Raw genomic sequence first — 26,544 nt, 5'->3', positions numbered from 1 at the left:
CGGTTGGTCAGGGGACCACTGGACATCTCCTACACCCGGAAAGTAGCCTTGGAAATAAAAAAACAACCCTACCAGTAGTTGTCCAAACTTAAACCTCAGTGAATTGTCCTTTTTAATTTCCTTAAGATTTAACAGGAGTTGCCTCTACATACCGATGCATAAGTCAAATGATTTATCCTCTATAATCATCCGGTAAGCGGCATTTACCACTGCAGCAGATACAGAATTAATCCTGCTGGCTGAGAATGTTTTGTAGCCTATCACCATGGAGGCGTATTTTACCAGTTCATCCTTGATAGGATTAATTGTCATACCTCATGAATCACTTGTCGAACCGGTGAGCTTGGTCATTTCCATTTTGCTTACCGTTCTTAGGGCTGGCACTTCCCCTATGTTGTAGAAACCGATGACTGCATGAATTGCCTCAGGCGTGATATCATGCATTCTCTCCAGGTACATCTTGTCACCATGGACTTTGCTCAAGATGATCCTGATGTGATCCTCTATGAAGTCTTCCAGAAAATATACCGCATTATGGAGTTTCTTCTTCTCTAAGATACTAAACTCCGGTTTGATCCTTTTGTTCTTTCCGCAAAATAGACCTAATTGAGTATGAATGGCTAAGGACCCTAGGTCTTCTATCTTGCAATCAATATAGTCTGAAATTCCTTCTTCGACTATGACTCCAGCTGGAACTTGTGACAAAGCATTATACTTGGACTTCCTCTAAATGAAACTTTCTGACTCAATGGATGTGCTTGAACTGGTATGAGATGCGGAAGCCATTGAAGAGTATTTCAAGAACACGAAAAATACCTTTCAAATGCGAATTTAGGGCTTCCTGATTTTGCTTTACTTCGCTCTCCGTCGAATGCCAAATCACCGCTTTGAGTTCTCCACTGCCGCTTGCAAACTAGATTTGAATCTCTTTCAAAGTTATCTAATTTCTTGAGATCTAATGCTCAAATCGCCTTTTCTTTGCTCTGCAATTGAAAAAATTTCTTCGCTCGAAAACAAATAGTGAGAAATGATTTGAAAAATGCATTTATACATGTCTCTCACCTACCATCACTAATGCTCCTATATTAGGGCGTAAACCTTAATTTTCCTTTTTACCATTTCCGGTCTTCTGCCAAGCGACAGGTGTAGCATACCGGTTAAGGTCTTTTACCGGTGTTAATTGGGGGTTCGAAAGCATTTTTCCATTTGCTCCCCCTAAGCCTTTGAGGCTTAGTTTGCCGGTTCCGATATTTCCACACTAGGTGCAAAAATCGGTTCCTCTTCTGACATTGTTGGTTTCTTCTTCCATGTTTTCTTCATGTCTCCTTGAAATTTTTCAACATCTATTTCTCCTTCCTGAGTGACCGATATATCATCAGATATACTTTTTCTGCTTCTGCAAAATCTTGCAATGTGACCCGGTTTGCTACAGTGATAGCAAACAAGTCCAGGTGCTCTCCAAGGTCCATTGTACATGTTTCCATTCTTCCTTATGCATGTTGCAGCAGTGTGACCATGACCATGACAGATCATACAACATTCTCTCCATCCGATTGCCGCTTGATGACCACCACTTCTTGACTGATGATTGAAGTCATTAAACCGACTGTGGTTCAAGTTCATAAAAGATTCAGGACCAGTTCCTTGGGTCCTCTGAGGATATCTTCCAGTGTTATCCACTACAGACCTGCATTCAAATGCTCTATGCCCAAACTTGTTGCAAGCATAACAATAACCATTGAACTTATTGAATCTAGGTACATTGTTGATAAAATAAGGAAAATTATTGTAGGCTTTGCTCCTACATACATTGGCAGTGTGTCCTTCTTTAAGACAGTTAAAGCAAACAGGTTTGAATTTTTGCTTACCTTTTCCTTTGAGTGTCGATTGCTTCTTTGATGCTTCAACATTTGTTCCTGAGGATTCTCCTTCCTCATGTCCAGAAAATCCAAGACCATTGGTACTCTTTGCCGGTCTAGATGACTCAAGCTTTTGCTCTAGCTTGACTGTACTTTTGCCAAACTTAGCAAGTATTTCCTTTGACTCAAAGAGTTCTTTGGAAATAGCAATGTTTGTCTCCATAAGACTTGCATTTTTAGAGATGGCAATGTTCAGTTCTCCTTGCATGTCTTCTTTTTCCATTCTACTCTCATGAAGGCGAGCAGTTAGTGCACTAATCTCATGTTTCAACTTGGAGATCTCATGATCTCTGTCTTTTACCAGATCTTCACCTTTTCTCCGATTCTCAAGCTCTTGACTGAACCGAATAGTCAGTCCTTCCAACTCCTTTCTTAGATTGGAGTTTGAATCATTCAGCTTATTCACTTCAGCAATCATAGCTTCCATGTTAGCTTCATCTTCAGAACTACTTTCAGATAGTTCCATCAGCTTTTCTGCATGTTCTCTTCTTTTTGCTTGAGATGCCTTGTATTTGACCATAAGATCATCATAGGCTTGTTCAGACTTAGTGAGCCATTGAGTAAGTTCCCTCAATGTGTATTCCCCCATATCTCTTTCCAAGTGGTTAAACTTATAGAAAGGTTGGCTCTGATACCAATTGATGAATTCTAAGAGGGGAGGGTGAATTAGTATGCCAAAAATATTTGCACTAAAACACTTACACAGTCTAAAGATAAACTGGTAAAGCAGTCTGACAATCAAACCAATTACCACACATACAAACCAAAATGCGAATAAAACATTCACCCACAAAAGCAATACAACCATAACACAAGATATTTGACGTGGAAACCCAACTGGGAAAAACCACAGTGAGATGGAACTCACAAGTCACTATCTGCAGAATAGAAACCAGACCGGTTAAGGTCTTACAATGTTCTTCACTAGAACAGATCCTGTTAGGAACCTCAATCTCTGTTAGGAGATAAGTCTGATTAAAGACTACTTTGTTAGAGGATTTTAGATTCACATTTGTGAACCACCTTGTTAGAGGATTTTACAAAGGCTTTGAGGCCTACCCGGTTAGGGGCTACTGACTTGTTAAAGATGTGAGTAATCAACAAGTGTTTGATCTATCTAATAGCACAAGCTGCTTGGTTAGATCCAGTATTGCTCACAGCTAATGCATTCCAGCATTACTTCAGTCTTCTCTATCTCTCTCTCAGTTACAACTCAATATTCTTAGATAAGATTGCTCTTCCAACAACTCAACATCCGCCTTAAACCCTAGCTCAACATTAACCCTTTTTACAACAACCTAAAACCCTAGACATGATGTCCCTTTTAAAGGAATCTGATTTCATGTCGGTCCAATAGGATTTCTTTACAATTTCCTAGGTTCAATGAACCTAGACATACTTAGTAACACGACAGAGGAATCACCGTTAATGTGTTGGCACCATCAAACAATCGGTGGATTGGTAACTCATCACAAAGTATTACCGATTCATACAAAATATCGATTGCCGGTTTGACAAAAATGAAGATTGGAAAGAATGTGTTGTGCCACTTTGTACCCTCATACTGCTTGTGATCTGCGAACCGCTTGGGGTCGACATGCCACTTCAGACCGGGAAACACATTCTGCAAAATCACTACTAGTCTAAAGACTAGAATACAACATACTGGTTGGAACAAATACCGGTTGAGCATGAGCTCATACATATAAAGGGGATCTCAATACAAGTGTGTGTCCATCAATGAAAATCACAACATAAACATAAAAAATGCCAACAAAAATGAAAGTAGAAATGTGCCTAGAATTAAGAATGCAGTCTGTCAAAGATGTAATGCATATGGCCATAGTATGTCAAGTTGTAGAAACATGCATAGATCTGCTCCTATGCATGATAGGAAGAGTCCTTTTTCTACTCCAAGAAATGAAAAATTTATATGTTATAACTGCAATGGATTTGGCTATAGAAGTCATGAATGCAGGAAGAAGAGAATCTAGTTACACGACAGTCGGTGTAGTAACTATGGTTAGCATGGAAGAAATGACAAAATGTATAGGAATCAAAGACTTGCATGGAACCAAAGGAGAAACGCCCCTGCAGGATCAAGAAATCCACCAGTTCTGGTTGCTGGCTACAACAACATGATCAGAAGAAGAAGATAAAACCAGTTTGATAGAAGGTCCTCCAATCATGTGGTTGGTATGAACATAGTCTTCTTCTATAGAAATTCTTCTGGTAATGTTGTAGAATCTAGTAGAGAAAGGACCAATCAAAAGAAGAAGGTAAGACATGCTCCAAAGACTGCAAATGAGAAAAGGGAGATCAAGCAGGTATGGAGAAATAAGCAAGAGAGTAGAACCATGGACCGACACTGTGCATTCAATGCACAGGTGATGTTTTCCAAGGCTTAAAGGAGATGCAGGACCTTAGGGGGAGCTACCTATTGATCACATCATTCACCCCCTTAGTGAAAATGGGCAGATGAAAGGATTATTTGTTGCCGGTATAAAGGAAGAATATGAGATAACAGTATGTGTAGTTTCTGCCTTAGCTACACATATACACATGTAAGATGGATTACTGCTGCAAGTGTCAAATGTATGGCTTAAATTGCAATTAGGATCATAGGCATTTGACAAAAGAAGATAGAGGTTAGAGGAAGGTTCTCTAGTGGAGATGTTGATCTGGCATAGTAAACCGGTATGTATTGCATGTTAACCGGTGTGGATATTAACCAGCATTGCAAGTTATGTAAGTCAATGTGTCTCGGGATCATTGCAATAACGTCGGTGGTGTGGATTGAGGTAATTATGTCTTAGGTGATATTGGAGAAGACTTAAATGACATTGTGTTGGTCCGATAGTCGACCATATATGCCTGCATTATTATGAGCTAACCAGTTTGATAGTTGACATGATGGTGATGTGGTTTGGCATTGTGGTAATACAAGATCATGTCACAAGGTGTGATGAATATCATGGGAGTGGAGGATCATCTACAAAGCATATATGCTCATCTCAACTGGTACCAGGTTCAAATTAGAGTCCTGGTTTAGAACCTGATAGGAAAAGATGACCTCAGATCTATGGTTCAGAGGGAGTTCACAACCATATTTTCTTATTAGTATCAGACATGTTGGACACAAAGGGAGATCAGGGTGTCTATGTTGCTGCACCGATAAGGTTGAGACTTTGAGAAGTGCTCATCAGTCCTCTTTTATGGTTCCCTTCAATGTCTATTCAATTGTACTTTAATGAAAATCACAATTGGACCACCAAGTGAAAGGAACACTAGATAGGTGTACCAAAAGAACAAACTATAGAAGAAAAGAAATGTTCTCACTCAACCAATTGTGAGAAAAAAGAGGGAAAATGCACCAAATGGTATCAGATTCCATACAAGTAGGAATACCAAAGAGAATTTCATGTTAAAGGAATTTATTTTCTTAATTGGTAACATTCATAGTACAATCACATTTGATTCTTATGACAAGATGGTGTCAGCTGGTGTCTGAGTCCTCCATCTTATGTGCTGCTAGTTGACATAATAGTGGTCAAAGGGGGAGAAGCAACCGGTACAAATTCTTGTTGTGCCCTTTTCCATTGTTGTCAAAGGGGGAGAGGAAATCTATAGTATATGGGATACTACATGTTTTGACATCAATACCAAAGGGGGAGATTGTTGGCAATGTGTTGTCATTGATGTCAACCAGTATGGGAGGTTGTTGGTATTGTTGTCATTGATGTCAACCGGATTGTGTTGTCATTGATGTCGACTAGTAAGGAATGACAACTAGTAAGTGAATGTTGGCAGTTGTTTTTGCCTACTGACAAGCATGTGGCTAGTGAGCAAGAAAGGTTGAGACAATGGAGAAAGTGCAGTCAACTGGCAGTTGGATGTCAGTCGGCAGGACTCCCACTGGATACAAATGTTGTCCTAGGATGAAGAGAAGACTGAAGAAAGAATACTGCCTAAGGACTGTAAGGAAATTGCATCTTCTCAATAACAAGAATGTCACATCATTGGCCAATAGGTGACATATATCATCTCCCACCGGTGATTGGAAAATTGTGTGCCAATATGTATCTACTTCCACCAGTAAGTGGTGATACTTTTCCTATTTTGCAACATACATGAAATGCATTATAACTCCCTAGGATAAGACAATCAAGAGTAAGCAAAGGCAGGTGATTAGTTGCATAGACTAGATGATAAGTGTGAGATATCATATGCTTTCAACATGAGAAACCAGAGGAGTGCACTAGATCAAGAAGTGAAGCATGATGAGCTACTGGGACAGAAAAAGGAAGAGTAAAGAAGTGATGGGTTTGTCGCTTTGACAAACCAATTAAGTTGTTGTTCAGGATAATGAAGAAGAAGGAAAGGTTCAGTTGTAGATAGAAATAGTATCTGGAATGCAGATGGAGACAATTGAAGTTTGATGGCATGGGGTCATCAAGGTGGTTACCGATATATAGGAAGGAGATATTACCGGTATATAGGAAGGACATATTACCAGTATATATGATCACTGGTAAAGCTAACAAAGAGACCAAAGAATTCAGAAGTAAAAGACTCCCATTAGATGAAGATGAGCATGCATCAGGTTGACAAGGTTGGTGACCAAGTTAATTTGTTCCTCTGGTAGAACAGTAAAGTGTAGGCATGAAGGTTAACCGACAGGATTAGAGAACCAATATGTAAGCAACAGTAGTATATGAAGAGGTCAGTGACAGAGTCTAAACCAACACAAGTGACTGAGCTAAGCTGGATACCAACTGAGATGCCACATGGTCTCCAAGTGGTGAATGAATAGTTCATCATCGAAGTTGTCGATGAGGTAGTTGGTGACTGGTTGAAATTAATATCGATGGCATAAATCATAGGTCAAGGATAGAGGTTTGTGGCTCGAGGAAGGTCGAACAAAGGAGATCAATGACATGCACTAATCAATGCAAAGTGTCCAAGTGCAGATCAAAGTAGGTGAAGCAAACTGCTGGACCATTTATGGTGACTGGCCTAGTGCCAAGGTGATGGACAGTTTGTGTTTGGTAGGTATAGAAAATGTGCTTTGGAAGAAAAGAGATATGGTGGTAATGTTTGATTGCTTACAGGTTGTTGATCTACGTGCAGATCAGATCTGATTCAGTTTGCCTCATGGTCTGTGGAGAAACCCTAGTATTCCAAATGTGAAGCTATGTTTTGGCAGGAAAGCACAAGTATAAATGTGCATACTGAAAACAAAATGGATTGATGCTGCTAGATGATTAGATGTAAAACATTGAAGAGAAGAGAGTGAATGTGCAGCAGAGAGCCAACTAGTCAAAGAGTCCATCAAAGATCATTGTGACTAAATGTTCAAAGGTGTAACCGGTAAGAGAGTTTAGTAGAAGTTTAATCAGTGAGGTAAAATTGACCGGTAAGCTGCAAAGTGTATTGTAGTCAAGTAAACTGGTGGTGCTAGAATCTGTAGGAAGCCAACAAAGGATGTTGCAATGTAGTGGGAGTTCCAGTGAAGATCCGGCAATGCAAGATCAGAGAAAAGATTAATAGGTAAGCTGAGAACTGGTAGAGATCAGAGTGAGTAAAACTGACAGAGTGAAGAGTACTGGTGGTGACAAGCAACAGTGGAACTGAGTGATTAGAGAACCAACAATGAACAGAGAAGAGGAAGACTGGGTGAGAAGATTAGAACTGATAGAGTAAGTTGATTGTGAGAGGTTACAAAATTCATTTGTAACCAGGTAATAACTATTGTATTGTTTGTAATCATTGTGATCACTGAGTTGGAGCTCAATGCAGGGGTTAGTGCTCCTTGGGTTGGTGCCCTAAACTTTGTATCAATGTTTATTGTGATGTTGGGAGCAGTAGACTCCAACAATATTTCTCACCGAGGTTTTTCCCATGTTGGGTTTTTATCATATATTTGGCATTAGGTGACATGCCCTTTTGTGTGTCCTTGTATTTCGGTCTTCTCCCTATCTCATAGGTATATTCACTTTGTGTTAGATCTGCTAACCGATACACACATAGTCAAATTTAAAAGGGTTAAGTTTGGAAACCACTGATTCACCAGCCCCCCTCTTAGTGGTATCTTGTGTTCAACAAGATATTACCTTTAGTCTTAGTTCCTGATGCAATCTCTATACCAGAGGCATTTAGGATCTTGCATTTTCCATTCTTGAATTGTAAATCATTACCTTTGTCAACTATATGTCCAACACTTAAAATATTAAGCCTCAACCTTCAACATACAAGATATCATTAGTGTTATGCCTACCATCAAAAGAAATAGAACCTCTACCATGGATCGCACAGGCTTTGTCATCTCCAAAGCTTACTATTCCACCATCATACCTCTCCATATTCACAAATTTGATTTTATCACCGATCATATGATGTGAACAACTGCTGTCAATCACCCATTCATCTTTCTCTTCAACTTTAGCAGCTAAAGTTTTATCCTCAATAGTATAGCTTGTGGAATCAATAGGTACCAGCCCATCTTCTTTAATAAAAATAAACATAATTTCATCTCCTTCTGATTCTTCATCTAAAACACCTTCATCAGTAGCATAATAACAGTTCTTTTGGTGTTTGTACTTCCGGTTAGGCTTGTAAATGTTATCATACTTCTCATGCTTCTCATATCTATCGCTCCTATCATGCTTATCAAAATTATCATGCCTATCATATTTAGACATTCTCTCTTAGCACCTAGAAGAAAAATGTCCTATCTTATTGCAAGAGAAACATTTTAAAGGCAATTTTCCATCATACTTACCAGCTTCTTTAGGCAATCTCCGAGAAATCAATGCTTCAAGCTCATCCAATGCTTGTAAATGTTATCATACTTCTCATGCTTCTCATATCTATCATTCCTATCATGCTTATCAAAATTATCATGCCTATCATATTTAGACATTCTCTCTGAGCACCTAGAAGAAAAATGTCCTATCTTATTGCAAGAGAAACATTTTAGAGGCAATTTTCCATCATACTTACCAGCTCCTTTAGGCAATCTCCAAGAAATCAATGCTTCAAGCTCATCCAATTCTCTTATCTCTTCTTTTTGGATACAGATGCTCTAAATGTTGTCTCAGACTTTCCATGTGATTCACCAAATTCGCTTAGTTCAAATGCAACAGTCTTTCCAACCAACATATCTCTTTTCATAGTAGTCACACTCAAGATATCATCAATAACAACTACCTTATGTTTGTAAGCAAGAGGCAATGATCTCAGCATGTTAGCAACAATTTCATCTTCTTCAAGGGTTCCATCGACACATCTAATACCTAGGGCATGTTCATTCACCTTAGCCATGAAGGAGTTTATGTTCTCATTTTCTCCCATTTTCAATATCTCATACTTCCCTTTCAAACTCTACAACTTAGCAAATTTAACTTGTTTATCTCCTTCATACAAGGCCTCAAGATTCTCCTAGATCTCATGCGTAGTTTGAAGTCCCATCACATTAGTCATCTTAGAATTAGTCAGGGCACTCAACAATGCTTCCTTATCTCTAATGTTATTTTCAGCATCCTTGATCTCAGCAAGAGTAACTGGTCCATTCTGAGGAACATAATAGGCATCCTTTGTAATCTTCTAGTAGTCCTCTCCAATACATCTCAAGTGCACCTCCAACCGGTTCTTCTATATAGCATAGTTACTTCCATCAAATCTCAGACTATCCTTCTTTAAAATAACACCTCCAGTTGCCATCCTGGATCACCTCAAGTGGTTAAGCTTCTTCCGGAGGATATAGCTCTAATACCAATTGTTGGCAACAATAATGAAGGAAAACTAAGAGGGGGAAGGGGGGCTGAATCAATTTTTATCAGATTAACAAACTTAACCTCAAATACAAATCTGATTAACTACAACAATAAAGATAAGTAAATTGATAGCACAACACACAACACCAAGATTTTGATGTGGAAAACCTAGTTAAGGAAAAAACCATGGTGGGAACCTACCCACAATAAGATGATACTCTGCAGTAGTATGTGAAAATAATTACAATGGAGAATTCACATGCATTCAAGATCACTACCTAGAGCTCATTGTTCAAAATATAATAACCCAAAATGCAACAACCCTCATGGAAGGCTCACTACCTTACAAGGAAGTCTCGTTGTCTTCCAAAATATTCAAACAACAATCTAGAATAAAATGAACTAAAAGAATAGCATATGTAAATGCCTGATGATAGTTCTGGTTAAACACATTTATTTGCTCTAGAACACTCCAATCTCTACTCAATCACAATGTCAAAGGATGTATTCACTTATTCACACCTTTACCATTCTTTGATAATGCAGACACCACAGGCCGATACACCAATTTACATGACTATATCACCTATTTATACAATTCATCAACCTTGACTAAGGTCAGCCAAACCCTCAACTCACAATTACAAAATTACATCACACAATACAAAGATTGACCACTAGACCAATATTATGATATACATGACATAACATGGACCCAAACCAAATTCTCAAACATGCAACACCACCAGAAATCACACCAAGATCAACCGCAACATGTTAGACCACCAAAATACCGCATAACATGAAGAATATCACCAAAAACTCACAGGATAATCAATATAAAACATCAAAAAAAATAGGAAACAATTAGAAAACATCAAAAATAATGTTAGAATCATCTGTAACGGCTGCACCAACACCACTTATCAAATCTTCATTGATCAACATCTAAAACTCAAGAACACTAAAAAAAACAACTTTCATGAGGAATGATAACTTGCAGAGCACCAAATCACAAACCATATAAAATTAAGATACACAATAACATCCCAAACAATCTCCCAAAATCTCAACTCAAGATCCAATCACACTAGAATATACCGAAGGAAATACCAAACTCTACAAAGCATTGATCAAAAGAACCAAATTGTAGACCGGATCATATGATATGATCAATTGAGCTCTTGGATTACTGAAACTAATACATAAATATATAATGATACTAAAAATACTCCATATTTCAAACCATGATCCCAATAAACCAATTTGCAACCACCAGAGCAATAAATCACAGGAATATGTTGGCATCAATGAGAACAACATATCCTAGCAACAACAATGTCCAACAAGAGGTAATAGATCATATCAAATCTTTAATGCCAATTTGAGATTGACCTTAGGACAATTTTTTAACAATAATCTACTTAAGTATCATAAGGTGAAGATACTTGGTAAAAAAAGTTTACCCACCTAGGTCTAGCAGAACCTGAAGTGTAGGGAATTGTAGTCATATTGACCAATTCTGTTAGTTGGCCAGAATCGAGTGTTAAATTCAATTATAAGGCTTGACATACCTTTAGGATTTAACAACCTGCAATTTTAAGCTCCAACACCATCACCTCCATAACTAATATGTTTACCATTTCCAACCATATCCAAGGTGTAGCATACAAAAAAAACCAAACAATATTAAAAGGCAAGACCTTCTTAGTAGGAAATCTCCTAGTAGACAATCTTTGTGTTTCTATAATCATCTATTTAAGATGAAAGGTCTCATATAATCTTAAAAATGGTCCTTCGGCTATATATGGTACATGACTAAACAAATTGGAATCAGTAGTATTCCATTCCACACCAATGGTTATAACACTTGTGGCTAGTCCAACAAGTGTGTGTCTGATGCCATCATGAAAAATCAATGGTGAAATATGTGAATCCTCAAGGGTTATTTTGTAATCATCATCAATACCTTGCTTATACTTTGTCTCCATGTCATTGTTCCTCGAAAGTAAGAGTTATTGAAGATAGGCTTCTCTTCATTGTCTTGCTGATTTTATAAGATCACAACGTTCCTTGACATCTTCTAAGTGCAGAATTTCTTGGCCAACCAATAACTTGGCTTCTCTAGCCCTCCTTAACCACTCATCACACACACTTTGAGTCCTCTTTACCTCATTTATGCTATGAGGCATAAAATCATCAACCAATGACTCATGTTCATATTTCAAAACTTGAATTCCAACATAACATTGTTTTATCCATGATTGAAGGATGCATCACCTTGAAGATGAAGAGATATATCATTGTTGTTATAAGAATCTACATAGTTGTCACACATTTGTGTCATTCTTTCAACTCGTACAAGCACCTCTTTCTTATAAAATTTATTCTCAGCAATTGCACTTTGAGTGTCATAACTTCGATACTTCTCTTCATTTGTTATTCCATGATTAAAAGTTACAAACTCATGAGAATGACGAGGTAAACTGTTGTTGTCCCAAATCAGAATTTTGGTCTTCTCCTCTTTCCTTTCTTTGGAATAATCAATAATTTACTCTCTAGAAGTGGCTACTGTTACATCATCATTTTTTTAGACATTTCCCCATAATATGAAGATACATGAACTTCATTGGAGAAATACTGGATGTCTTTCATGTATCCTCTTTTCACTAAACCAACATCTTCACAACCTTTATCTAGGTTAATTTCAAGATCACCAACAAAGAATTTTGAGTACATTTCACTTGAAGTAATTTGTTCTTCATTCACTTTCCTATTTGTTCCATCTTCTTGTGTTGAATGAGCATCAAAATTCTCATCATTAATAGGAGCACATGAAGGGCTAGCTTCCTCTTGGTTTTGAGAGGTAATTTCATTTTTGTTAACTAACTAAAAGTGATTCTCTGAATTAGAAAAACCTTCAGTAAGTACCTTGTCTTGTATGCATTTGTGATTGAGTTCCCAGGGACCTTTACATGAAAAAAGAGATTTTGTTTTCTCATTTCATTCCTGCTAATTGCATGCTTCCCCTCATCTTTCTCTTTTCCCAAGAAAGATTTTGATTTATCACATTGATTGATACACTACTAACCAGATTGAAAGCAACAATGGAGATAAACAATTCTTGTTTATAAATAGCTAATAGAAAAGTTAAGAGAGGATAGAAAATGACATCACATTCATCAATAATTGTAGTCATAATGATTCTCATGTAATCATGAATGGGTTTTGCATGTCTCTCACTAATTGCAAAAAGGAAATGATTAAACAATTGAAAAAATAAGATCATCACAATTACAATCAATCATAACAACACACGATCTTACCTTCGCCATCAGGGTAAGTGCACAAAGATGGTAGTCAAAAAGGGAGGTATAAGTGCACACTTTTTTTCTGAAATCAAGTGAACCTGAACTTGGAGGCAAAATTTGAAAGTCATCCAATAAAGATATGAAGATAATCAAAAAACAAATATTGTAGTACTCTGAATCTAGTTTCCAAACTACTAAACTTTTTCAAAATTGGATAAGATTAAGGGGCTCAAATCCTTCGAGCACAAAAAAATGACCCTGATTTTTTCTGAAAAACATAACATAGTGTCTGATGTGCGCATCAAAAAAGTCATAGTTAGATTTAGTATTTTGACAAATCCTTTGGCAAAAAGATAGTTAAGAGTGAGCACTAGAAGATGTGTATTTTTTTGTAATTTTTTGTTATGAGTATTTTTTTTTAATGATTTTTCCAATTGAGCACATCCTAAAAATTAGGGACCTATTTGTGAGTGAAGCATAAGTTGCACTAAACAAATTAAAAATACAATTTTTATTTTTTTTAAATTGTAAAGAATCAAATTCACTACAATAATATATAAAGTTTTTTAAATTTGGATAAGTATATCAAAAGTTATTCAAAAAATGGTGCACCTATGTCTATGAGAACTATGGAGACACTGGTAAAAGAAATTCAATAATAATATGTTATTGTTGTTCAAATTGAAAAAACATTATATGGTTAGAAAGATCAGAAGATGGGTGAAAATATGGTGGCAATTTTAGAAATACCCACTTTATGAAGTGTAAACCTGATGATGACAAAGTCGATAAACCAAGTTGATAAAATAAAACACATCAAAAATGAGAGAAATGGAGGGAAATCAAACTTCCAAACCATAGCTTTGTCATCCAGGCCTATTTCCAAGCCTAAACAGTCAAAAGCGCATATAGGGTACTTATGGTTTAAAAAGTGTGTACGGGGTACTTATAGTGTAAGCAACACGTACGCGCTATTGTATAATATGATATTCTATATATAATATGTGTATATACATATAATATATGTAATATATAATATGTGTATAATATGATATTGTATATATAATATGTTTATATACATATAATATATGTATATATATAATATATTAAACATATATATACACATGTAAGTGTATTGTCTCCCCCTCTCAAATGCATACAAGGTGCCTCTCTCTCCTCCCTTCCTCCATACCCCATCCCTCTTTCTCTTCTTCTCTCCCTCCCTCCCTCCATACCCCACTGCAACTGTGTCTGCACTTCTATAGAAGTAAGTGAATTTATTTCTTGTCTGCAACTTCCTCTTTGATTTTTATCATGTATCCTCTCCTAAAAAAATTGACTGATGGATTTGTGTGTGTATATTGAATAGGAGGAATAGGGTTTGAAATTGAACCATGGGTGTATTATCATGACAAACAAGGAAACAAGTAGTAATATTCTTCTTGAATGTGTTTTTAATGAGTAGAGCAGATGTGGAAAATAGTGTCAACAAAGCAACATGATGAGTCAGAGTACCTACAATATGTTTTTTAGAAGGAAACAACAGGTAGGAAGAGAAAGAGGGAGAGTAACATAGATGATGTCATGTAGAATGATAGTGGTGGGTATGCGAGAGTTCCCATGTTGTTACACAATGCCTATCACCTAAAGAAATTAAAGTTTGTTGTATGCATGGAAGTGGTAGTATATGGTGATCATCACTTGTCAAACAACTTGGAACAGTACAATCCCATGAAAGAAATCAAGTGTGTAATTCTTATAGTCACAATCGAGATCAATCTTATAACCTTGCAAATTTAATAGCATCATATGTTTTAGAACTTGGGCAGTGCTCTAAGGGTTAGATCAAGCTCTTACACTTGCTTTTTAGCGAAGCCTCGTTATTTGTTCGCTTGGAGTCTCGATGACTAATGGATTTGTGTGTGTATATTAAATAGGAGGAATGGGGTTTGAAATTGAACCACTGGTGTATTACCGTGATAAACAAGGAAACCTGTAGCAATATTCTTCTCGAATGTGTTTTTAATGAGCAAAGCAGATGTGGAAAATAGTGTCAACAAAGCAACATGATGAGTCAAAGTACCTGCAATATGTTTTTCAGAAGGAAATAACACATAGGAAGAGAAAGAGGGAGAGTAACACAAATGATGTCCTATAGAATGATAGTGGTGGGTATGCGAGAGTTCCCATGTTGTTACACAACACCTGTCACCTAAAGAAATTAAAGTTTGTTGTATGCGTGGCAGTGGTAGTATATGATGCTCATCACTTGTCAAACAGCTTGGAACGGTACATACCCATGAAATAAATCAAGTGTGTAATTCCTATAGTCACAATCGAGATCAGCCTTATAACCTTGCAAATTTAATAGCATCATATGTTTTATAACTTAGGTAGTACTCTTAGGGTTAGGTGAAGCTCTTACACTTGCTTTTTAGTGAAGCCTTGTTGTTTGTTCACTTGGAGTCTCAATGATTGATGGATTTGTGTGTGTATATTGAATAGGAGGAATAGGGTTTGAAATTGAAACATGGGTGTATTACCATGACAAACAAGGAAACCTGTAGCAACATTCTTCTCGAATGTGTTTTTAATGAGCAGAGCAGATGTGGAAAATAGTGTCAACAAAGCAAAATGATGAGTCAGAGTACCTGTAATATGTTTTTCAGAAGGAAACAATAGGTAGGAAGAGAAAGAGGGAGAGTAACACAGATGATGTCCTGTAGAATGATAGTGGTGGGTATGCGAGAGTTCCCATGTTGCTACACAACGCCTGTGACCTACAGAAATTAAAGTTTGCTGTATGCATGGCAATGGTAGTATATGATGATCATCGCTTGTCAAACAGCTTGGAATGGTACATACCCATGAAAGAAATCAAGTGTGTAATTCCTATAGTTACAATCGAGACTAGTCTTATAACCTTGCAAATTTAATAGCATCATATATTTTAGAACTTAGGTAGTACTCTTAGGGTTAGGTCAAGCTCTTACACTTTCTTTTTAGCGAAGCCTCATTGTTTGTTCGCTTGGAGTCTCGATGACTGATGGATTTGTGTGTGTATATTTAATAGGAGGAATAAGGTTTGAAATTGAACCACGGGTGTATTACCATGACAAACAAGGAAACATGTAGCAATATTCATCTCGAATGTGTTTTTAATGAGCAGAGAGATGTGGAAAATAATGTCAACAAAGCAACATGATGAGTCAGAGTACCTACAATATGTTTTTCAGAAGGAAACAACAGGTAGGAAGAGATAGAGGGAGAGTAACATAGATGATGTCTTGTAGAATGATAGTGGTGGGTATGCGAGAGTTCCCATGTTGTTACACAATGCCTATCACCTAAAGAAATTAAAGTTTGTTGTATGCATGGCAGTGGTAGTATATGATGATCAACACTTGTCAAACAACTTGGAACGATACATACCCATGAAAGAAATCAAGTGTGTAATTCCTATAGTCACAATCGAGATCATTCTTATAACCTTACAAATTTAATAGCATCATATGTTTTAGAACTTCAGAGTACTCTTAGGGTTAGGTCAAGCTCTTACACTTGCTTTTTAGTGAAGCCTCGTTGTTTGTTCGCTTGGAGTCTCATTGTATGATGTTCTATTCATAACTTTAAATTTAATATATCATTTTATTAGCCCACCATATGACCCCTTAGGTGTCATTAGAGGTCGTATTGTTTCCTAAGAGGTCATATGGTATCCTGTGCCCCCTTAATACCCCTCCTCTTTCCCTCCCCACTACTCTCCCCCCTCTCCCTCTCTCTCTCCCTCTCTCCCTCCCTCTCTCTCTCTCTCCCTCTCTCTACCTTCCCTCCTCTCTCTCCATACCCCTTCTTCTCTCCCACCCCCCTCTTCTCTCTCTCTCTCTCTCTCTCTCTCTCTCTCTCCCTCTACCTCTCTCTCTCCCTCTACCTCTCCCCCTCTTCTCTCCCTCCCTCCCTCCCCCCTCTTCTCTCCCTCCCTCCCTCTCTCTCTCTCCCTCTCCCCTCTCCTCTCCCCCCTCTCCCTCCCACTCTCTCTCTCTCTCCCTCTCCCCTCTCCTCTCCCCCCTCTCCCTCCCACTCTCTCTCTCTCTCCCTCTCCTCTCTCCTCTCCCTCCCTCCCCCCTACTCTCCCTCTCCCTTCCTCCATACCCCTTCTTCTCTCCCACCCCCCTCTTCTCTCTCTCTCTCCCCCTCCCTCTACCTCTCTCCCTCTCTCTACCTTCCCTCCCCCTCTTTTCTCCCTCTCTCCCTCCCTCTACCTCTCCCTCCCCCCTTCTATCCCTCTCTCCCTCTCTCTCCCTCTCCCTCCTTCCCTCTCTCCCTCTCTCTTCCTCCTTACCCCTTCTTCTCTCCCACCCTCTCTCTCTCTCTCTCTCTCTCTCTCTCTCTCTCTCTCTCTCTCTCTCTCTCTCTCTCTCTTCCTCCTCCTCCATACCACTTCTTCTCTCCCACACTTCCCCCTCTTCTCTCCCTCTCCCCCCCTCTACCTCTCTCCCTCTCTCTACCTCCCCTCCCCATCTCTCTCTCTCTCTCTCTCTCTCTCTCTCTCTCTCTCTCTCTCTCTCTCTCTCTCTACCTTCCCTCCCCCCTCTCTCTCTCTCTCCCTCTCCCTCTCCCTTCCTCCATACCCCTTCTTCTCTCCCACCCCCCCTCTTCTCTCCCTCTCTCCCTCCCTCTACCTCTCTCCCTCTCTCCCTCCCTCTACCTATCTCCCTCTCTCATCTTCCCTCCCCCCCCTCTCTCTCCCTCTCCCTCTCCCTTCTTCCTTCCTCCATACCCCTTCTTCTCTCCCACAGTCCCCCCCTCCTCTCTCCCACCCCCTACTCTTTTTTTAAGGCAAAGGAGGGTGTACGCAGTACTTATTACTCATAAGCGTGTACGGGGTACTATTCCCATTATTTGTTACCCTACGATAACATTTTTTAGGCTTAGTAGCGCGTACGCGCTACTTATCAGTCCAGAATGGGAAAAAAGAATACCGTTGGGCCTGTCAACATTTTATGGTCTAATAGCGCATACGCAGTTTACAGACATAGTTTTAGTTGTCCAAGAGCCTCAACGACCTCAAAAGAAGTTTTTGAGGTCGTTGAAGGCCCCACTAGAACTATGTCTGCACTTCTATCACTATTGTATACATAAAAGTTAGTAAATTTTTTGTTTTTGCATGATTTCAAATGATTGAATTGTTGTTTTTATTAGTTTTTTGCAGCCACCAAATACAACGAATACACAATAATGAACTTAATACAAGGATTTTTGTAGGGTTAATTCAACATTTTAGAAATTTTGTCAAATCATATTCCACGATTGCAATGTTTTATATCATATATTTTTGTTGTTTATATTCATATTGTTGATTACATATGCAAATATTCATTTAAATTTATTAAAGGACAACCACAAAATACAATGAATACAAAATAATGAACTCAGTACACATTTATTGGATCAAATATCAATATTTATATATATAAAAAAAGACATGTCTGCCAAGTCAATACAAGTATTACAAAAATGTGGCATATGCCATGTCCAAATCGATATACAATAAAAATGTAGAATATATCTACATGTATTGGTCATTCTATGACCAAAAATAACACTATATGATCCTAAACTTGTGGTGGATCATCAAAATCAAGCCTCTTCGATGCAGTACGTGGCTCTGTAGATGGCTGCAAAACCACAATTCAAAAGCCAAGTTAGAATTCTTTTGTAGAAAATAGTTCACAATTAAGAACATAACTATGCATTTAACTTTAATTCCTTTGCAATTGAAATGTAGATTACCTCATTGGCTGATCTAGGAGCTAATGTCTTTGCTCTCCTCTCCTTGTCACTCTTAGGAGTTTTCTTGAAGACATAAATGGATCCACATTATGGTCGTACCACGAAGGGGTCTATTGTAGATTAAATGTACAATTAATACAATGTACTAACATAAATATATCAAAAACACTTAAAAGCTATAATATAGAGAACAATGACATACCTGTGCCTGAGATGCTTCTCCAATGGATTGAGGATGGCTCACCATTGATGTAGAAATTGTCGCTATTACCTATACAAAAAATATTCAAAGATTAAATACAATTATGTAAAGCGGAAAAATTGAACCCTAGTCGTTCTCCCCTCCCCAACTCCAAGGAGAGAGAAGGGAGAGTCACTAGGGTTGATGGTTTTCACTTAGGAGAGACTTTACATTCAAAAGAGGGGTTGAAACCCACAAGATCCAATCCCACACAATGCAAGATTGGATTCTATATGAGTTTCAAGGGTTAAGACATCAAGGATACCCTCTTTTGTAAAGAATGTAGATAGAAAGATTGAACTAGGAATGCATGTAAAGTAGGAAAGATTCGCTTATAAACAGAGATAGGGATATGGGATGAAGCTGCGGACCTGGAATTAGCAGTAAAATGTCGAGATGGTGCTGTTCTGCAAATTTGAGTGAAAGTTGACGGGACGATAGCGCCCGGCGTGCACACGGTCCTCTGAAAAATCCGCGAAACGAAGGGGGATCTGTTCGTCTCTGTACAAGGATTCCAGATCTTCAATTACAGCCGCGTACCTATAACCTACACACAGAAAAGAGAGGACGATTGGGGGGTTAGGGATGAGGGGTTTTCCTTTAGGTCAAACCCCAGTTTTGGAATTAACCAAGAAATGAGAATGTTGTAAATGTAAATGTTTGTAATGTAAACAAGTACTGATACCTTGTTGTAAGAATGTTTGTATTCTTACATGCGAAGGTTTAATGTATGTTGTATGTTGTATGTTGTATGTTGTATGTGATCTCCTCTTGAATGGTTGAATTCTTGTCTTGAATGCAACACTTAGCCTTGAATGGAGACTTAGAATGCTCAATTGCTTGAAGGAATGCTTGAATGCTTGAATGTTTGAATGTTTGAATATCTCTTTTGCCTTTTGTTCTTGCCTCTTTCCTCTTTTTCTCTTTTTCTCCCTCCTCAAATGGGAGAGGAAATGTAGTTTATATACTTGTCAATTAGGGCTGATAGACTGATTTTCCTAACCTTGGGCCGACCAGGAAACAATATTTTCCAATTTGCAAACTTAAAGACCCGAAGCCCGAAAAGAGACCGGGCCCAAAATAGGGCCAGGGACCAGGGCGATGGGCGCCATGGTCCTGGGGGACCAGGGCACTAAGCGCCCTAGTCCTGAAGGACCAGGGCGCTAGGTGCCATGGTCCCACCTCCCGGGACAGCAGGGTGTAAGGAGGATCAGGCCAGGGTGCTGAAAAATGCAGTTTTTGATGTCATGAACAAGTTTCGGGGTCTCCATTCAGATTCCGTGTTGCATCGCCATCTTGAAGACCCAAATGCAGTCGAAATTGCAAGTGTCACAATTTTAGGATGCTACAAATTAATATAATGATAAGTATTGAAGGTTAAAAACAATTAATTTTACATATCAAACAAAAGTGTACCAGATCCTGAGATGCTTCTCCAGTGCAAGGAGGAGGGTTCACCATTGAAGAAATAGGTATGGATATTTCCTGTATGAAAAAATTATAAGATTATAATATATCACAAGTTCACATGTACGCGTGCATATAATCATGAAATCAAGAAAATAAAGTAGAGATACATACCTCCACCCTCTCTTGATCTACGGGCGAATCAGGTGTATACAACAAATCCACAAAGCTCAATGGCCACTGTACATGTAAAATAGACAAAAAAGACTGATCAATCTACAAACCCCAACTAATACTTGATTTCAAAATTTTCAAAAAATTGTACAACTAAAAATGTGTTCAATTACCTTCTTCCCACATTTTGGCGTCTTTGAGGAATTCTTTTTCTTAGGATGAGCCCTAGACACAGAGGGGGTACCCTAAAAAACAAAATTAACATGAGATATTAGTACGGATAATAAATTAAACATAATTTTAAAAATCTAAAATGAAATGACTTGCATATTCCATCAAAACAATACATAAAAAGAGTTGTACAAAATATGATACCGTATAGCCTTGTAGGCCAAAATCGATCGCTGAGAGCGTGATGTCATCAATTTGGGAAATTTCATCCCCTGTCAACACCTACAAACCAAAAATTAGACCAAGCATTAAAGATAGTTAGTATATCTTGTATTTTTTTGAATTCAAAGTGTACTATTCTATTTTAACATGTTACAAAATTTATACCTCAGGCATCGAAGTTGTAGCTATAGTAACTAGGGGAGGTGTATGGGATACTGTTGTTGCATCCTGAAATGCATATTATTTGTCTCAATTTAAATTGATGTATAAATGAAAATTCATTTATGTAATTACAAATTTAAAGTGGCTGATAAATAAAATGTTATGAATTCAAATCAACACACCTGTTTCTGCGGCTCATGGGAAAACACCATGCCCATCAACTCATCTGTCAGCGCGACATCTTCAACCGTGTGAGCCTGACATCTACAACTGCAAATCGTGCACAGATGATATGAGGATCCATCTGCACCGGCTGCATCATCTATCCCTGAGCAACTGACACACATATGCTGGATGGGATCTCTGTCACCCTCTTATGGCTCATCATCCAATACAATAGGGTGTGCTAATGATGTCCCATGTTGGATGATGGCACCAGTCAATGTTGTGGCTGCCTAAAGAGTTTGTAGCTCCATCGACTCTTTCAGCTCTAATGGGACAGCCTGATGCACCTTGGGTTTGGGTGCTAAGGGGCGGCGACTCTCCACAGGTAATCGCCTACGGGCTCTAGGTCTATCTTGGGCAGAGCCACCACCTCTGCCATGAAACTCTCTCATGTCAAAATAGTTTGGTCGCACGGTGAGCACAAACTCACAATATATTTTTCTCAAAAAATATAATGGCGCCTCATAATTATTACAAGGTGGATCATCAAAGACCATCCACCACCTCTGCCAAAAAAGATTCTTCATCTGCACATTGGTACACCAATGTATGAGAAACCTCTTTGTATTAAGAGGTAATGACTGACCAGTTTTGGGATCAACAAAAAGGGCACATATTTATTATTTAGTAATATTTTTGTTTTTTACTCCATCGTATGATAGCCCATTGGTATAGAATTGACGACACCTATCCCTAAAGCTTCCCCATTTGGTAATTTTTGTGGAAACAGCTATGGAACCACTAGCTAATGTTTCTAGGCTAGTGGCGAGGGATTGATGATGGTCAAGTTCAGAAGTTTTCAATTTACTAATCAGTCTATTGATTTTAGACGTATTTTGTCCTAACTGATTAATTAATTCTTCCTGTGTTTCGGGTGTGTTGTCAAAAGGAGGAATTGGGGGTTGTTCTTGTGTGTTTTCAGGAGGTGCGTTTGGTTGTTCTTGTAGGTTTTCAAGAGGTGCATTTAGTTGTTCTTGTTTTAGATTAGAAGAATCTGGTTTTTGAAACAAAAAATGAAAAAACCTAATCAAAATTAATGAAATTAAATTCAAACTATAAAATAAATTGCATAAACCAAAAAGAAAGACAAAAATAAACAAAAAATAACCTTGATCTGTAGCTTGGAGGACAAATCTAGCACCCCGTTCGCGGTTTAGGAGAGGAAATGGGGAAAACACGAAGTTAAAAACATGCTATTCATAGGTAAATGAGACGGTTTTTTTTTTTAAACTTTTTTTACCAAGCACCGCATACACGGTTTTATTTGGATTATTAGCGCGTATGCGCTCATTTTTCTAAAAGCAGCGCATATGCGCTACCTTTTCTAGGCTCGGGAAGAACAAGCCTAAGCGCGTACGTGGGAATTTTAAATTTTAAAACCATGTACGCGCTGCTTGTTTTTCCATGTTTTTTTTTGTGGTGTCCTCAATTTTCTATTTCCTTCCCCTTGGAAATTCACAATAGCTAGCAACTACTTTGATAGTGGAAAGGCCCCCAAAAAAACACAAATAAATATCCTCAACAACAAAGTTAGGAAACTCTTTAAACACCAAAGTATATGCTACGTTTCCTAAATCTATTTGAGTAATATTCAACTAAAACATTAATGTTTTCCTATGATGTGAATCAAATGATATTCCCAAATCTTAGCAGCAAATATATCTTGATGCCACTCCATCATGATAGCCAAAAAGCAACCGATCAATATGTACAACCAAAAGATAGCAACACTATGCCCAACCTGAAATATATGAATCGCCAAACATTAGGAAGATTAGAGCCCATAATAAATTAAGAATTGATTCCCTTGTGGAAATTATATTCACATCCAATCCATCTGCTAATAACCCAAATGCCTTCAATTACCAATTCCATAGTAAAAATGAAAGCTTCTATTTAATATTATTTATCGGCAACACTGCCAAAGTCATCCACAAGTATGAATCAGACCCCATTTAAAATAATAAGAAAACCTTTTGAAAAACAATATAGTAAATAAGATTATGTTGTATATAATATTTAGTGAAAGGCAACGCTAATAATAAATGCCCTTTTCACTTGGACCTCTTGTCAAAGCATATAATTCCTTGGATGATTTATATGGAAATCCATACAAAGGGCCGCAGCTATTCTAGCTTCAAAACAGACCTGTCGTACAGCGTGTTAGTGACAGGTTAGTCAATCACAACTGTCAACTGTAAAATCGACGGTGTAAAACGCGTGACTAACACGTATGTTAGTCAATCCGTACTGTCTTTTTGGAACCAGAATAGACGCATCCATGAATATGCAAAGACTTCACAATAAGAAAGTTGTATGAAACAACATATTACCCAATATCGATTTATAACTCAACTAAGCATACAATCAAGGACCAGCCCAATCACTTTCGCAATATTCTCTACCAAACCACAAAAACAATACTGTTAATTTTCGGCCAGCCTTAAATAGCACACGCTAAACTGGTTTGATCACTTAGATGGCAGCTTGAGTTCTTGTATTCCAAATGTGGTCTATTGGAAGCATAGACCAGACATGTTAACTGTTTGAGCGATGCCGGTTTCATGGAATGCTTGATTGCAGGATATGCACAAAATGCACTTGTCCTAAGGATTTATAAACTTTTAAATCTAGTACGATTGGCCAACATATTCCCAGCCGGTGCGAAATGGGAGCTTTGCAACAGGGTATGGACATCGAATAAAACAATCGAGGAATTTTGTAAGATATCACTGCAATTGCCCTTTTAGGCGTGTATGAGAAGTAAACCTAAACATTTAAATGAGAGAAAAAAAAAACTTTATTTAGATCAGTATTTTACTCATTTATATAAAAATGTTTTTTAAGTGTCACTTAAACTTTACATTAAATCCACAGTTTCCTATTGGCAAATGTGCTAAGTTCATTCAAAATTATTTTTGCATATGTCATTTTACATTAGCTTCTTGTTTTCATTTATATTCTTTTCTTTTCATATTAAGAGCATATAAAGAGAGATCGATACTTATTTTATTTTTATATTATCTTGAGCTAAAGTTTTTAATGTACTATTTTATTAAAAGATTATCATATTTCTTATTGGAAGAATATTTTCTATTACGAGCCTCTTTGCTATATGATTGGACATATTGTCACTTGAGACCTTGCATTATAGTTGTATCAAATTTGGTCGCATAGCTTAAGGTTTGGTTTATGGAGAGATGAAAAGATCACATGACATTGACTAAAGTTTACAGTTAAAAGATCTCTCTCCTCTATAAAATTTAAGGATTGGTAGGAGGTAGTGTAGATATAGATTCCAATGTGTTGGTAATTGTGTAGAAGATGCTTTTATTATTGGAAGAGTGTTCAGGTTGGAGAGAATAAAAAACACGAGAATTACTGTAAATCGGCGCGAAAGGAACTAAGCACCTAAACTAAAAAAAAACTCAAGAAATAAGCTCATGCAGATGATGTTTAAACCTAGACGTGACTTATGCTTTGTTCCCTAATCTTTTAATTTATACATTAATGATTGATATCTTATCTTAGTCCTAAATTAGAAAAAAAAAATGAAGGATCTAAGTCAATTCTTTGACTATGTGACATTACACAATACACACACGTGAATATAATGACATTAAATTAGAGTCTTAGGATACTAATGATAAATATTATCTTCAATATATAACTCGCATTATAAAATCCTGATAAAATAATTTAAAAAGTTTTTAATCTCTCTAAGAGATTATACAACTCTAATCAGATTTCAATTTGTGTACATGGTTTGGGATGCTTATTAAATCCATTCATGAATCAATGTTAAAATACTTGGACTTCTTTTGAAGGTAAAATACAACTTCATTATATGTAAGGAATTTAAGGATCCAAAATCAACTCAAGGTCTATATTATCTAGCTACTAAATTTAATATTGTTAGCTTGCAAGTCAATAGTATCAAATTTTATACAAGAATATAAAGATCATCCATTTTCAATTCTCCATCGAATGACCATGTGGCAATCTCTAGGACTTATTAGTGAAGAGGGGAAAAATACTTGTGAGGTGGATTAGTTAATAAGCATGCAAATCAAACATGGAAGCATATGAAATCAAAGACATAATTTGAAATGCATGAAAACATGAATAATGAAAATGTATATACCTCACACAATCCTTTTACCTTCTCCTTCGGATGGAGCTTGAAGAAGTGAAGGCGCCCTTGGATGATGCTCCACTTAATGTGCTCCTCTTGCTTTCTTGATGTGGATGGCTCTCCAATGTTGTGCACAAATGAGATAGATCTTGGAGGATGGTGGAAATAAGATGATTAAGTGTGGATGTAGGATGATTTTGACATGATAAGAATGCTAAAATGATTTTCCTAGGGAAGGGCTAGGATTGTTTGTGAGCTCCCACAAGGCCCAAGAGAGGGTGTGGAGACCAAGAGACATGCCTTAAAGGCATTTCTTGTCTCCACACTCCTCAAGGTACATTAGGAAGACTTCCCAAGGTACCTTGAGAAGAGAAAAGTGCATTGGGAAGACTTCCGAATGTGCCTTGAGAGGAGCAAGGGATGTGACATTCCTTGAAGAATGGGGAGGAGGAATTTAAAATTCTCCAAAAAGGGATAATCATGGGGATTGGAGGAATAAGAAGGAATTAAAAATTCCTTGGGAGGGGAGATTCCTAGAGGATTGTGAGATTTTGAAGATCTCACATTCACCTAGGAAAAGGGCATTAAAAGCTAGTGGTTGGATGGAAGGAACAAGGAGTTGACTTCGTGGCTAATCATGATGATTAGCCATTAGCAACTCATTATGAGGGGGATTAAAGGAAATGTTAGGTGGGATTAGGATTTGTAGGAGGATTTGACTAGGAGAGAGAATGAGTGGAGGGAATTAAAAATTAGAAGAATAAGGTTAAGTGAGTTTAGGGAGTTTCTAGAAGACTTTACTAGGTTAATGATGAATTAAGAAGATGGTTTGTAGGAAGCATGTAGGTTAACCAATTAATTGAAATTAATTAGCCAAGAGGAAGATTTGTGAGGATTTAAATTTTTAGAAGAATAAAGAAAGGGATTGATTTATTAAATAAATCAGTCACCTACTATAGTGACAATATTAATTATATTTAATTAATATTGAGGAGAATTTGAATTAACA

The sequence above is a fragment of the Cryptomeria japonica genome, chromosome 10, assembly GCF_030272615.1.
Source record: "Cryptomeria japonica chromosome 10, Sugi_1.0, whole genome shotgun sequence".
Classification (NCBI taxonomy): domain Eukaryota; kingdom Viridiplantae; phylum Streptophyta; class Pinopsida; order Cupressales; family Cupressaceae; genus Cryptomeria; species Cryptomeria japonica.
The sequence above is the reverse complement of the archived record's forward strand: the minus strand, read 5'-3'. Positions refer to the sequence as shown.